Source organism: Sapajus apella, unplaced genomic scaffold (genome assembly GCF_009761245.1).
Source record: "Sapajus apella isolate SASKATOON/1434 unplaced genomic scaffold, GSC_monkey_1.0 scaffold76, whole genome shotgun sequence".
In the NCBI taxonomy this organism is placed as follows: Eukaryota; Metazoa; Chordata; class Mammalia; order Primates; family Cebidae; genus Sapajus; species Sapajus apella.
The window spans coordinates 2077674-2090072 of NW_022437016.1; the positions used below are offsets into that span (position 1 = coordinate 2077674).

Genomic DNA, 12399 nt, shown 5'->3' on the forward strand with positions numbered 1-12399 from the left:
TGAAACAGTTCATTTTTTTTTAACAAGTCTCACAGGTAAATTCATAAAATCTTTTCCTTCCTTCCCTCCTTCTTTCCTTCCTCCCTCCCTCCCTTTCTTCCTTCCTTCCTGTTCTCCCTCCCTTCTTCCCTCCCTCCTTCTCTCCTTCCCTCCCTCCTCTTCCTTCTCTCTTTCCCTCCCACCTTCTCTCCTTCCTTCCCTCCCTGTCATTCTTCCCTCCTTTCTTCCTTCTAACTTGTTAACCGCCTACCATGTATCAAGCCCTGTTCACTCTTATCACTGGGCATACAAATAAACACGGCTCTGTCTTGGGAGTAAGAAGGAGAAATAACTAGTATGTAGTGAGCATCTACTATGCATCTGTTGCTTTAAACATTGTAATATATATAAATATATGTCTCCAACTATCCAGGTTAATATGTTCGCCTGGACAATAAAGTTTAGAGAGAGGTCAGGTGACTTGGACTAGGTCACACAGCTAATAGCAGCAGGGGTTGAATTCAATTCCAGGTCTGCCAGAGTACAAAGCTGTGGTCTCATCTCATCTCTAAACAAAGCTACTGCCTCAACTGTGTAGAAGGAAGCTGAAAGATAGTGCGGTACACGGTGTAAAGAGCTATGGGCTGAGGAGGTTCCCATTCCATGAGCACAGAAGTTTCTCTAACCCACAAAATCTCATGCTTTATATCATAGACATAACAGAACTCCATTTCTAACTTACAGCTACCATTTGTTGGGAACTGAGTTGTATAGATACTTTGCTAGGTCTTGGAAATTTCTAATAATGAAGAGTCAAGAGTCAAGTTAAGCATGGGAGGTAGATATTAAATAATAATACAAATATTAATTTTATTTTTCACAGGTATTTCAGATAAAAAAATAGGATGAGGACCATATAGTATAAGACATGGTATTTTTTAAATCACTATTTTCACAGATAAGAAAAATGAAGCTTGAGTGGATAAATGGATCAAGACCATACTCTACAGAGCTAGGATTTGAACCCACACCTACTTGGCTCCAAAGTCTGTGTTGTTTTTCCTCCCCCACTTTTCTCCTGAACAATTCAATCATAATGCCCTTAATGAAACAAAGCAAATCATTCACCACTACTTTTTATGCTCTTTAAATCTCAAAGTTTTTAGATGCAGAACAGATAGAACATTGGCTCTTCTCCATAAGCTTATTGTGGCAATTAAAGAAAAGATAGCATTTGAAGCACTTTGCAGGGAGCCTGGTCCACAGACATGTTCAGTAAATAGCAAATATTATCATCATTATGATGATTAGACGGTATTGAACTATGGACTAAGGTCACATGGTGGTCCATCACACATGCGATGTTCTGTGTTGTTAGTTAACGTTAACATGGGCATGTTTTCATGGCATTCTCCTGTTCCTCTATTGTCCCCACCTTTGACCCTCAGCCTAGCAGTGATATGAATGGAGCAGAATATGTGGAGAGAAAAATTTGAGAAATTTGAGTATGGATTTGGATCCAGACTGTCTGGATTCCAGTCCTGGCTCCACCTTTTACCATCCAAATGACAAGGAGAAAATTATTTAGTCTCTTAGCAATTCAGTGTCATCGTCTGCTAACAAATAATGGAGGGGAGAAGGTTGACAGCTACTCTAGGTCACACTAGAGGTTGTGGAACTGAATGTGTTTAAACAGGGAAGCTGCTGCCCGGTCTCTTCTCATGTCACTGGGAACACATCCTCAGTCTCCTTTGCTGGTGGCTCTTTACCTCTCTGATGTTTAACTGCAGGACTCAGGGCTCAGGCTCCCCTCTTCTCTATCTACTACCTAGTGAGTTTGTGTCCTCTCACATCTTTGCTATCATCCATATGCTAAATAATCTGAAATGAACATTTTAAGTCATGTTTCTCTTCTGAACTGGTATATCCTACTGGCTTCCTGACATCACCATAAAAATATATATTAGACATGACCAGATGAGGGCTATTGACACCAGATGATGAGTGGCTGGGGTTTCATCACACTATGGTGTACTTCTATACATGATGGCAATGTTTCACAGTCAAGTTCATCTTTTAACATGATCAAAAACAAATTTCTCTTTCTATTTCCCTCCCTTGTGCTTGCTCCTCCTGTGGTCTTTCCTGCCTCTGACAATGGCACATCCATCTGTCCAACTGCTCAGGCAAAACTCAGGGCACCAATCTTGCCTCCCTCTTTCTCTCCCTCATCAGTAAATCCAGTTGTCTCACCTTCAGAATACATCCAGAATCTGCCCACCTCTCACCATGCTGACTTCTGTGAACATGCTCCAATCCACTGTCATCTGACATCTGGATCACAGCGGTAGCCTGGGAACTGCTTTCCCTGATTTTACCCTTCCCACTGATGTCTATTCTTCACACCCCAGTCAGACTGTAGCCCTTTTCTGCTCAGTTAATGCCCTAGCTTGGTTTGCTTCTCATTCAGAGTAAAATCCAAGCTACTGTACTTAAGAGTCCCACAGGACCCTATACAAAATTAGACAGGAGGAGTACATTTTAGTCCATTGCTCACTGTGGTGACCATGGTTAATAATGTACTGTGTATTTCAAAAATGTGCTTTGAAAAGTTGTTTAATATTTTCATCACAAAAAGTCAAAATGTGCGATGACGAATATGTATATTAGCTTGATTTAATCATCCCACAGTGTGTGCATATATCAAAACATCACATCGTAGCTCATAAATATATACAAGTGGCATTTGTAAATTAAAAATATATATTAAAAATAGTCCTATCTGAGTGGAGTATGAAAAAGAACATCTAAGTGTCAGAAAGACCCAGGAAGTGAGGCTCTGACACCAGCTATGCAATGACTGTCAAGTGATCAGTTTTCTTTGAGTCCCACTTCCCTCATTTATAAAATGACACTTGCAAATCCACTAACACCACGCATTCTCAATAGTGGCAGAAATTGTTCCCTGCTGGGCAAAAACATCTTAGACAGTACAATGGCTGTGGTTCTCCAATGTCTAACTCTACCCAACAAAACAGTACTCCTTAGTATCTAATTTCTCTCATTAAGAATAATTCAATCTTTCTTTATTGTTTTGCTGTGACAGGGGGTGATAGTAAAAAACAAGTTTGAACACAGCCTTAGATAATACCAAAAATAAAAAGGTATATTATTTTCCCCTTTACACCAACGTTAGGCTGAGTTTTGTTCAGTCTGAATCCCCAGAACCTGGCAATATAATAAGCACTTGATGTGTACTGATAGGCGGGAGCATAAAGCTGAAGCAAATTTAATTGCAATTTAGCTTAATTCTCAAGCTGTGTTTCCACCTCCTTTGCAAACACAGCTGCAAAATACCTGTATGGTCCCTGGGCTTGTTTATTCCCAGTGGTTGGGTCCTCACTAACTCTAAGAAACAGGGAATTAATAGAAACTTACAGGGATATCCTTTAGAGTAACTTTAATTCTCTGAACTATGGCATGACAAGTAAGAACAATCACTTCATCATGTTTCTTTCCTCCTACTCTAGAAAGTGAAAGGAAAGTGAAGCAGCTTCAAGGTCATTGGGAACTCAGTAAAGAATGGAGAGGCTGACTTAGGCTTTAAGGTTCTTTCAAAGTCCTCAGGCATACAATGAATTAACCTGCCCTGGGCTACCCAAATGCCTGTAGCTTTGACTCCTGTCTGTGTCTGCTAATTAACTGTCCACTTAATGGGCTCCTTTGAGGATCTCAGGTTACATAAAAAAATAAATGCTCATTTTGGACTCTTAAAAGCCACCTTTGAGGTGTTCCACTAGATTATCATTAATAGTAATTATTCAGTGGTGATGTTACATAAAACCCCAGCCACTGCCTCTGGAGCTTTCTGTATAAATTCACATCCAATAAACTATGATCATATCTTTCATTAGAATTGCTACTAGATACATTTCTATTCAGGGCATCTCTCTGAAATAAAAATATTTCCCTAAAAGTTAAATTTTCTTGATATACATGTGTAGGCTTATTAATGTGAGCTTAGAATAGACTTACTCTTTCATTTATCTGGAAGGAATACAAAGAAAGTAATGCCGGTGAATTTGCATCTCACATGATTTCCAGTGTGACAGGACATATCCTACAGTACAATTTTGGAGTAAGTGGTATCCCACAGATCCCTGGATTCATGTCGAGGAAAATGTCATTAATATTCCCGTCTTTACAAGGCATTTTAACCTAACTTTTCTCTCTCTCTCTCTCTCTCTTTCTTTTTTTTTTGAGATGGAGTCTTACTCTGTCACCCAGGCTAGAGTGCAGTGGTGCGATCTTGGCTCATTGTAACATCTGCAGTAATGTTGAATGCAGGATTCAAGCAATTCTCCTGCCTCATCCTCCTGAATAGCTGGGATTACAGGCATGCACCACCACACCCAGCTAATTTTTGTATTTTTTTTGGTAGGGATTTTCATTTATTTATATACACATATGGTTTTATTAGGTGGAATTGTTTTTTAAAGTTAAGATTTGTTTTTAAATTAAGATGAGGAAAATGTTTTTCTTCTGTAATCTTGAAGGTATTTCAATGTACATGTTGCATTGTCCAAGCTTGTCTTCCAAAATTATATATGGGAAGATTGGCACATCTTTTGTAGCTATGGTATATTTTTAATCTAGGCATCACACTGATTTGAGCTATATAATTTTGAAATGTTAGTGCTTATAATCTATTCACATGATTTTATATCTCAGAAGTAATATAATATGTGTATATACTTCCTTCTTACCCTATTTGACTCAATTCTTGCTCTGGAAGTATAAATGGGAGGTGGGATGTTGAAAGCCTGAGGGACCAAGTACTCCTCAGCATCCATCATATCTTCCAAATCTTCTTCATCCAAGAGATTCTGAAAGAACTTGCCGTCATTTGGACTGGGAAGCTTCATATGATCATCATTCTGAATAACTAGGTGTCTTTGAGGGTCTCAAGCCATCCTTGAAAATTCAGCAGCCAGTTCCTTAAATTTAGGTCTACTATCAGCATCAATCATCCAGCATTTGACCATAACTATGTAAACGTCAATAGTGCAGATGGGAGGTTGAGGCAAACGTTCTCCTTTCTCTAATAAATCAGGGATTTCTCGAGTTGGAATTTCATCATAGGGTTTTCCTCCAAAGGTCATCAGTTCCCATATAGTAACTCCATAGCTCCGAACGTCACTCTGATGGGTGAGTTTCCTGTAATGTATACACTCCAGAGCCATCCATTTAATTGGCATCTTTCCTCCATCAGCATTGTACTCTTTTTCATCTCCTTCTAAGAGTCTGGCTAGTCCAAAATCTGTGATTTTCACATGGTTTGGAGATTTCACTAAGACATTGCGGGCTGCCAAATCCCGATGAACAAGCCGTCTTTCTTCCAGGTACATCATTCACCCCTCCTTTTTTTTTTGAGACTAGCTCTTGCTCTGCTACACAGGATGCTGGGAGTGCTATGATATGATCATAGCTTACTGCAATCTTGAACTCCTGGGCTTAAGTGATCTTCCTGCTTCAGCCTCCCAAAGTGCTGGATTGAAATTTTTGTATTGTTGTATTTTTAGCAGAGGCAGGGTTTCACCATGTTGGTCAGGCTAGTCTCAAACTCCAGACCTCAGGTGATCCACCAGCCTTGGCCTCCCAAAGTGCTGGGATTACAGGCATGAGCCACCGTGCCCCGCCTAATCTGACTTTTTTTTTTTTTATCACCTCTTCTTCTGCTTCATGATTCTCCTATGAATCAGACACTGTATGCTCCCTGATTTCATGGTGAGAAAAGCAATAGCTTCCTAACCTCCACAATCCCATCCCCCACCCCTTCATGACCCACCTGGATGTTCATGTCTGTAGACCCTCTTTGTTCTCATTTTCCTGGAACACTCCCCCACATGCTAACTGTTACTCTAGCCTCTGGGTCTCAGGCAATACTTCTTCCAGAGTCTTCACTGCCTCTCACTGAGCAAAATGCACTTCCTGAGTGCTCCATCTGCACAAGAATAGGGACTTCAGCTGTCTTCCTCCTCTTTTTATCTCCAGAGATTTATAAGAACTGATATATAACAGGTATTCAACAAAAACTCGTTAACTAACAAATGAGAACTAGCAGTAAAGCCAGGGCTAGATAGAACCTCTGCCCTCAAGTTCATGTCTTTGCCAGCATCTTATTCCCTATCATAATTAATAAAACAATAACAGTAACAAATGACTTCTGAGGTGTGATTTCTTTCTCAAGTGAGATACCAATGTGGCCTTACCATAATGTAACATAGTAAAATTTCAGCATCGTGGACTCCATTAATTAAGAATGCTTAATGCTTGACCAGGGGCTGGGCTGGCTCATACCTTTGAAGTGGTTTTTTATAAAAGAGATTGCTAAGCACATTAGTGCATTAGCAGTGTAAACAAGATCATGGGGGAAGTGGCAGAAGATACTTAAAAGAACAAACTGCCTGGAGTCACTTTGGAAGCACCCATTATGAACAAACAATCACTGTGCTAATTACGATTGCTCTGCTAATGACAATTACTGTGCTAATTACAATCTATCCTTTACAATCTATCCTTATCTGTTCATAGGTTCCCTATGGACTTTTCCTTCCTAGCGTTTAGACCAGCCTGAGTTACAGCCTGCATTTGAGTGTGATGCAATTGCGTGTCTTTAAAAATTATCTCTGCTTCAGATGTCTCAATGATTCAGATAGGCTTTCCTCTTCTAGAAAAAGAACACAGTCAGGGATTTTGAAGCCAGAAATTTAAAACAAAACCAAAAAAAGGGGGAAGGGGAGCTGCGAAGAGAAGCAAAGTGGATCTTGTTGATTTTGTTGTTTTAGCACCTTTTGCAGTATAGAGACACATTTTTAAGTTATTTGGAGAACATTTAAAATATGTTCTGTATAATTTGTTTTCCTCATAAAATGACCATGTTTAGTATATTTAGAGATGCGAACATGGAGAATAAAATTTTTAAAAATTAAAGCAACTATTTTTCTTTCCTCTCTTACCATAAATAGGGGGAAATATTAGCAAGGACGTGTTTAAAAATGGATTGCAATTTCCTGCTCCCCATTAAAAAAATAATAAAGAGCATCTTTCACTAGATCTTAATTTTACTGCTTACTTTCTGTCCCCAATTAAACTAATGGGTGTTGATGCTATGAGATTTTTATTTCAGTGCTTAAGAATAATAAAGCTTCACCCAGACCAGCGTCTTCTCCCAAATGGATTTCTCGCTACTTTTTCAGCAGTTTGTCTTCAACGTTTGACCTGAAGCAGAATGCAGCCCAGCTTTCTGCTGGTAAGTAGCTTTTTGCTGCATCCAATGATGGCTGAAACTGCAGCATGGGCGCGCAGAGGTGGCTCTAATCCAGGCACCCAACCATGGCTTCAGCACCCTGGAGTTAGAAGCCTGCTTCCAAGAAGTGCCTCCTTCATTGGCACTGATCTCTGAGCATCCCTGTGCCTATCAGATAGCAAAGCAGACGGACACAAAATAACCTCTGCTACATTATGCACTGAGGGCTTATTGGATTGCAGGACAGGGCTGTGTTCCCTGGCTGCTACAAAACTGAAACATATTCTCTGCACTTGGTCACTCTAGAGAGGATTTCATGAGGGAAGCTTCTTTAGGATTCCATGGATTTCTAGCACCATTACCCTTGGGACGTGGTTCCTGCTTTCAAACTGGCAAATGGAGGAACAACAATTCTCCATTCTCAGGCATAACCTAGGCAGCTGGTGTTTCCATCTAGCATTTAAGTTTAGTTTAACACTTTGCTATTCAAAGCTGGTCCTCTGTACTCATGAACATAAAGATGGAAACAGCAGAAACTGGGGACTACTGAGCAGGGAAGGAGAAAGGGGACAAGGCTAAAAAACTAAATATTGGGGACTATGTTCAGTACATGAATGAAGGGATCATTCATTCCCCAAACCTTAGCATCACGCAATATACCCAGGTAAAAAAACCGTGCATATGTACCCCCTGAATCTCAAAAGTTGAAAAAAAAATTTAAAAAGAAAAACAAACAAAAAATAATAAAATAAGACATATGTAACAATTAATGTAATCATTCTACTCCTAGGAATGTGTTCTACGGATGTATTAGTATGCTCAGACATATACATAAACTTGTTCACTGAAATATGTTTTGGAAAAGCAAAAAACTGGGCGCAACCTAGATGGGCATGAATAAAGCAGTGGTTAATAATTATATGATTCAATCATTCAACACATGTTCAGCAGGAACTGGGAACACAGCAATGAACAACACAGGCAAAAATCCCTGCCCTCATGGAGCATCTGTTATCCCTACCATGGAAAAATATGGCATGCCTGAAATGTAGGAGGAAGATCTATAAACATTGATAGCTCTCCAAAAGCTATGAGTAAGTGAAAAACTCAAGGTGCCGAACAGAATGGCTGGCTAGCTAGCTAGCTAGCTAGTTAGATCATATGATCCCACTTGGAAACACATATTTTAATTTATATAAAATTGTGGTGACTACAAAAGGAACTTAATGGTCCTTTGGGATTGAGATCCAGAAAAAAGATAACCTGAAGTATTTTTGAAAAACAAATTAAAAAGCTGGTCCCTGGACCCAGCAGCTCATTTGAAATGCAGAGACTCAGGATTTATTACCTGTGGGCTACTGACGCATAATCTGTACTTTAGCAGGCAATTGGTTTGTACATCAGAGTTTGAGAAGCACTGGTATAATTCATGTGTATTGAGTTCTGACTTTAAGCAGACGTATGAAAAATTCCCACCTTTAGATAGGGTTTCCATGTATAATAATGATGAGCTATTATTTGCTTCCCAGCTCTTAGAGGATCATATGCTTTAGACCAGGAGTGTCCAATCTTTTGGCTTCTTGGGGCCATGTTGGAAGAATAATGATCTTGAGCTACACATAAAATACACTATCAGCAGTAATAGCTCATAAGCTAAAAAGAAAAAAATTACAAAAAAACCCCACCTCACAATGTTTTAAGAAAGTTCACAAATTTGTGTTGGGCCACATTCAAAGCCATCCTGGGCTGCATGCAGCCTGCAGGCTGCGGGTTGGACAAGCTTGGTTTAGACCATGTCCATATGCTTGAGTACACACATTATCCAGAAGCTGTGCAGTGTTTACAGAGCGGCCCTTCAATCCCGGATCCATCATTTACAGGCTGTGTGGCCTTGAATGCCATGCGTTCTCTCTCTGGGCTTCAAATTTTCTCATGTAAAGAGTACAAGTATCAACCTGATTTGTCAGGATATGTCATGGGAGAAATATCTGCCTATGCCCCTCAAACACAGGCTTTGAAAAGGATAGAAAACATAGTGTTACCATATGGATTATGCTTTTAGGGTATTGGGAAATGGACAGAGGATGTGATGTGTTGATAACAGGGGAAGGAAATTAGAACGGGTAGTAGGTAAGCGAGACTGATGTGTAGCCCAGCAAGGCTTGCTGGTTAAGCTTCATGCTGTTTAAAAGGGCCCCCTTTCCTATTGGTCTAGTGACACTTCTATGCTTATAGTTAAATATTTTTAATATCACCTCAGAGGTGGAAGATTAGTATACCACTGCAACTTTTGGATCTAGCCCCAGGTCCTTCATCAAATTCCACAGGGTAAATATGAACATTTAAATCCCACATTCCTAATAAGATACATTTCACTATAGAATGTTCACACAGAAGAGAAAGGGTGACTCTATAAGACACAGATGATAAACACAGATGATAGATTACGTTTTCCTGAGGTTGTGATTCCATACTGCAAGCTGAGCTGCCTGCTTCCCATAACCCTGACTCCCAGAGCATGAAGTACTGCGCTTTTGCCCCTATCCTGGGCATTTGATGAAAGTACCACGTTTACCAAAACATGTGCTGCTTGGAAGAAGTTGAGAGGATAACCCTGGCTTCAGTCCAGAAATGAGGTTTTGGTGGGGAATGAAAAAAAAAAAAAAAAAACTCCATCTTCAGCTGATGTATGGCTCCTGGAATTTGGCAGAAAGGAGTGCAACTTAAGGCAGAGAAAGGAATGTTTATTGAGAACCTACTGTGTGCTGGAACCTTTGCTTATCTGCATGTTAAATCCTTGCCGGAGCTCTTAGAGGATATTTTAAGGTAAAACTTCACATTATAGTTGAAGATCTTGAGATTTATAGAAGTTAAGAAATTTGTCCAAAGCCACACAGCTTGGAAGGGGCAGACATGGGATTTGGATGCTGTTAGCTTTTAACAGCAGCGCACCAGCCAGGAAGAGGATCTAGTTCCTGCATAATCACGCATATGCAGGTGCACTTTGCCTACCACTCCTCCTTAGTGATGAGCCTGGCAGCCCCTATGTCATGTGGGTCTTCTCTCCGACAGATATGAAACAGGTGCCAATTTCATTTAATTATCTCAACACCAGGGAGTGAGCATTGTTACTATTATTCTAAATTTAGGGATGGAGGAAATTGAGGCTAAATTAAATAATGTGCCTACAGTCACACAGCTGACCAAAAGCAAGCTGGGACTCTGAGTCCAGAGCTGGCCTCTTAAACACCAAGTCATTGTATCCCAAAATTGTTGGATCATGTGAATCACCTGGAAATACTGGTAAAAATTCACTTTCTAAATCCCCTTATCTGAGGAAAAATGGTGGGTCTTGGTGCAGTTGCATGTGATTCTTACGATCAGCTGAGTAGGAAAGGCTTCACTAAGCTCCTGGCCATACGAGCTGAGCAGCAAATGTGCTATGCTTTGTGTCAGATGCTCTCAGCCTCTGTCTGAGATTTGCACTAGTCTTATTTTACAGAAGAGGCCACAGAAACCAGGGAGAAGGTTGGCCAATGCTGATACAGCAGGAAATGGTAGAGCAATCTCAGAAGCTCATAGGAGCAGAGAGTAGAGTTGCAGTTGTCAGGAACTGAGTGAAGGGAAAAAAGGGGAGGCTAGGACTAAAGGGTACAAAGTTTTAATTATGCAAGATAAATAAATTCTGGAGATTTTTATACAGTATAGTCCCCATAGCTAACGATACTGTATCGCACATTCAAATTTCACTGAGGTGTGTTCAATGTTTTGTTTTGTTCTTTGAGACAGTATCCGCAGTGTCATCCAGGCTGGAATGCAGTGGTGCCATCATGGCTCACTGCAGACTTAAACTCCTGGGCTCTAGTGATCCTCCCACCTCAGCCTCTCAAGTAGCTGTGAATACTGCTCTGCACAACACCATGTTCAGCTAACTTTTTTTTTTTTTTTTTGGTAGAGATGTGATATCACTGCAATACTCAGACTGGTCTTGAACTCCTGGCCTGAAGTGATCTTCCCATCTTGGCCTCCCCAAACACTAGGTGTTAAATATTCTTAGCACAAAAAACTAAATAAACAAAAAGGATAGGAGAAAACCATATAAGGTAATGGCTCTGGCTATGGCCTTGATGATGGTGATGGTTTCACTAGTATATACTTATCTCTAACTGAATTGTGTACATTAAATATGAACAGCTTTTTATATGTCAATTGTATTTAATAAAGTGGTTTGAAAAAAAGAAAGTTGCCGGGCATGGTGGCTCATGCCTGTAATCCTAGCACTTTGGGAGGCCGAGGTGGGTGGATCACCTGAGGTCAGGAGTTCAAGACCAGCCTGGCCATCATGGTGAAACCCCATCTTTATTTAAAAAAAAAAAAAAAGAGAGAAAAGAAAGAAAGTTAGCTCTCTGATTCTGGGCCCTAAGGTACACACAACATTGGTCTTGATTTCTGCAGAAGATGTCAGAAAACCTTGGAAATATGAAGTCACATGAAAGAAAACAGATTTTTTTCCAAAACCAGTTCAGGAGTCAGACCAGGAAAATTCACCCCTTGGCTCCTCTAATCCAGCCTCCAACTGCTGTCCTCAGTGCATTTCCAGGATATTTCTAATGATCCCCCAAAGAAGGCAGTAAACTGCTATGTTTCCAAGTGTCAAGTTGAGGATTTTGCCAAGAGCTTGAATATTGAAGAATATTGCGCCGTAGAGAAGCTTGGGAATAGCCTTGAAACCCAGAAGCTAATGCCTCCTTTTAATTAATACTGTCTCCACTAACAACCTCTTTTTCTTTTTCTTCTTTCAATAAGATCATCATTTATTTAAAGCACACAGACCTAGGAGCGCAGAAACACAACTTCCAGGCCTGGTTGTGCCATTAATTCTCTACAGGACCTTGGGATTTGTGCTCCTGTACAGTATCAGTGTTGGATGCCATGTCTCTAAGCCTTCAGACAGAATACAGTGCAGACAAACAGGCTGAGGGTTGGAGGCCTGGCTTATTCATTTATTAGTGATGTGATTTTAGGCAATTTACTTAACCACTGTGAGCCTTGGGTAGCCAATCTACAAAAGGCTCTCGCCAGGTATGGTGACTCACACCTGTATGAAGTAG

At 40.3% G+C, this 12399-nt stretch overlaps 1 protein-coding gene and 1 pseudogene across 3 annotated transcripts in view; both read right to left on the reverse strand.

Moving 5' to 3' along the window:
- ASTN2 (astrotactin 2) overlaps positions 1 to 12399 on the reverse strand; it is a 948324-nt gene that overhangs the window by 331717 nt on the left and 604208 nt on the right. The window lies entirely within an intron of this gene.
- Positions 4456 to 5502, reverse strand: LOC116532448 (annotated as a pseudogene).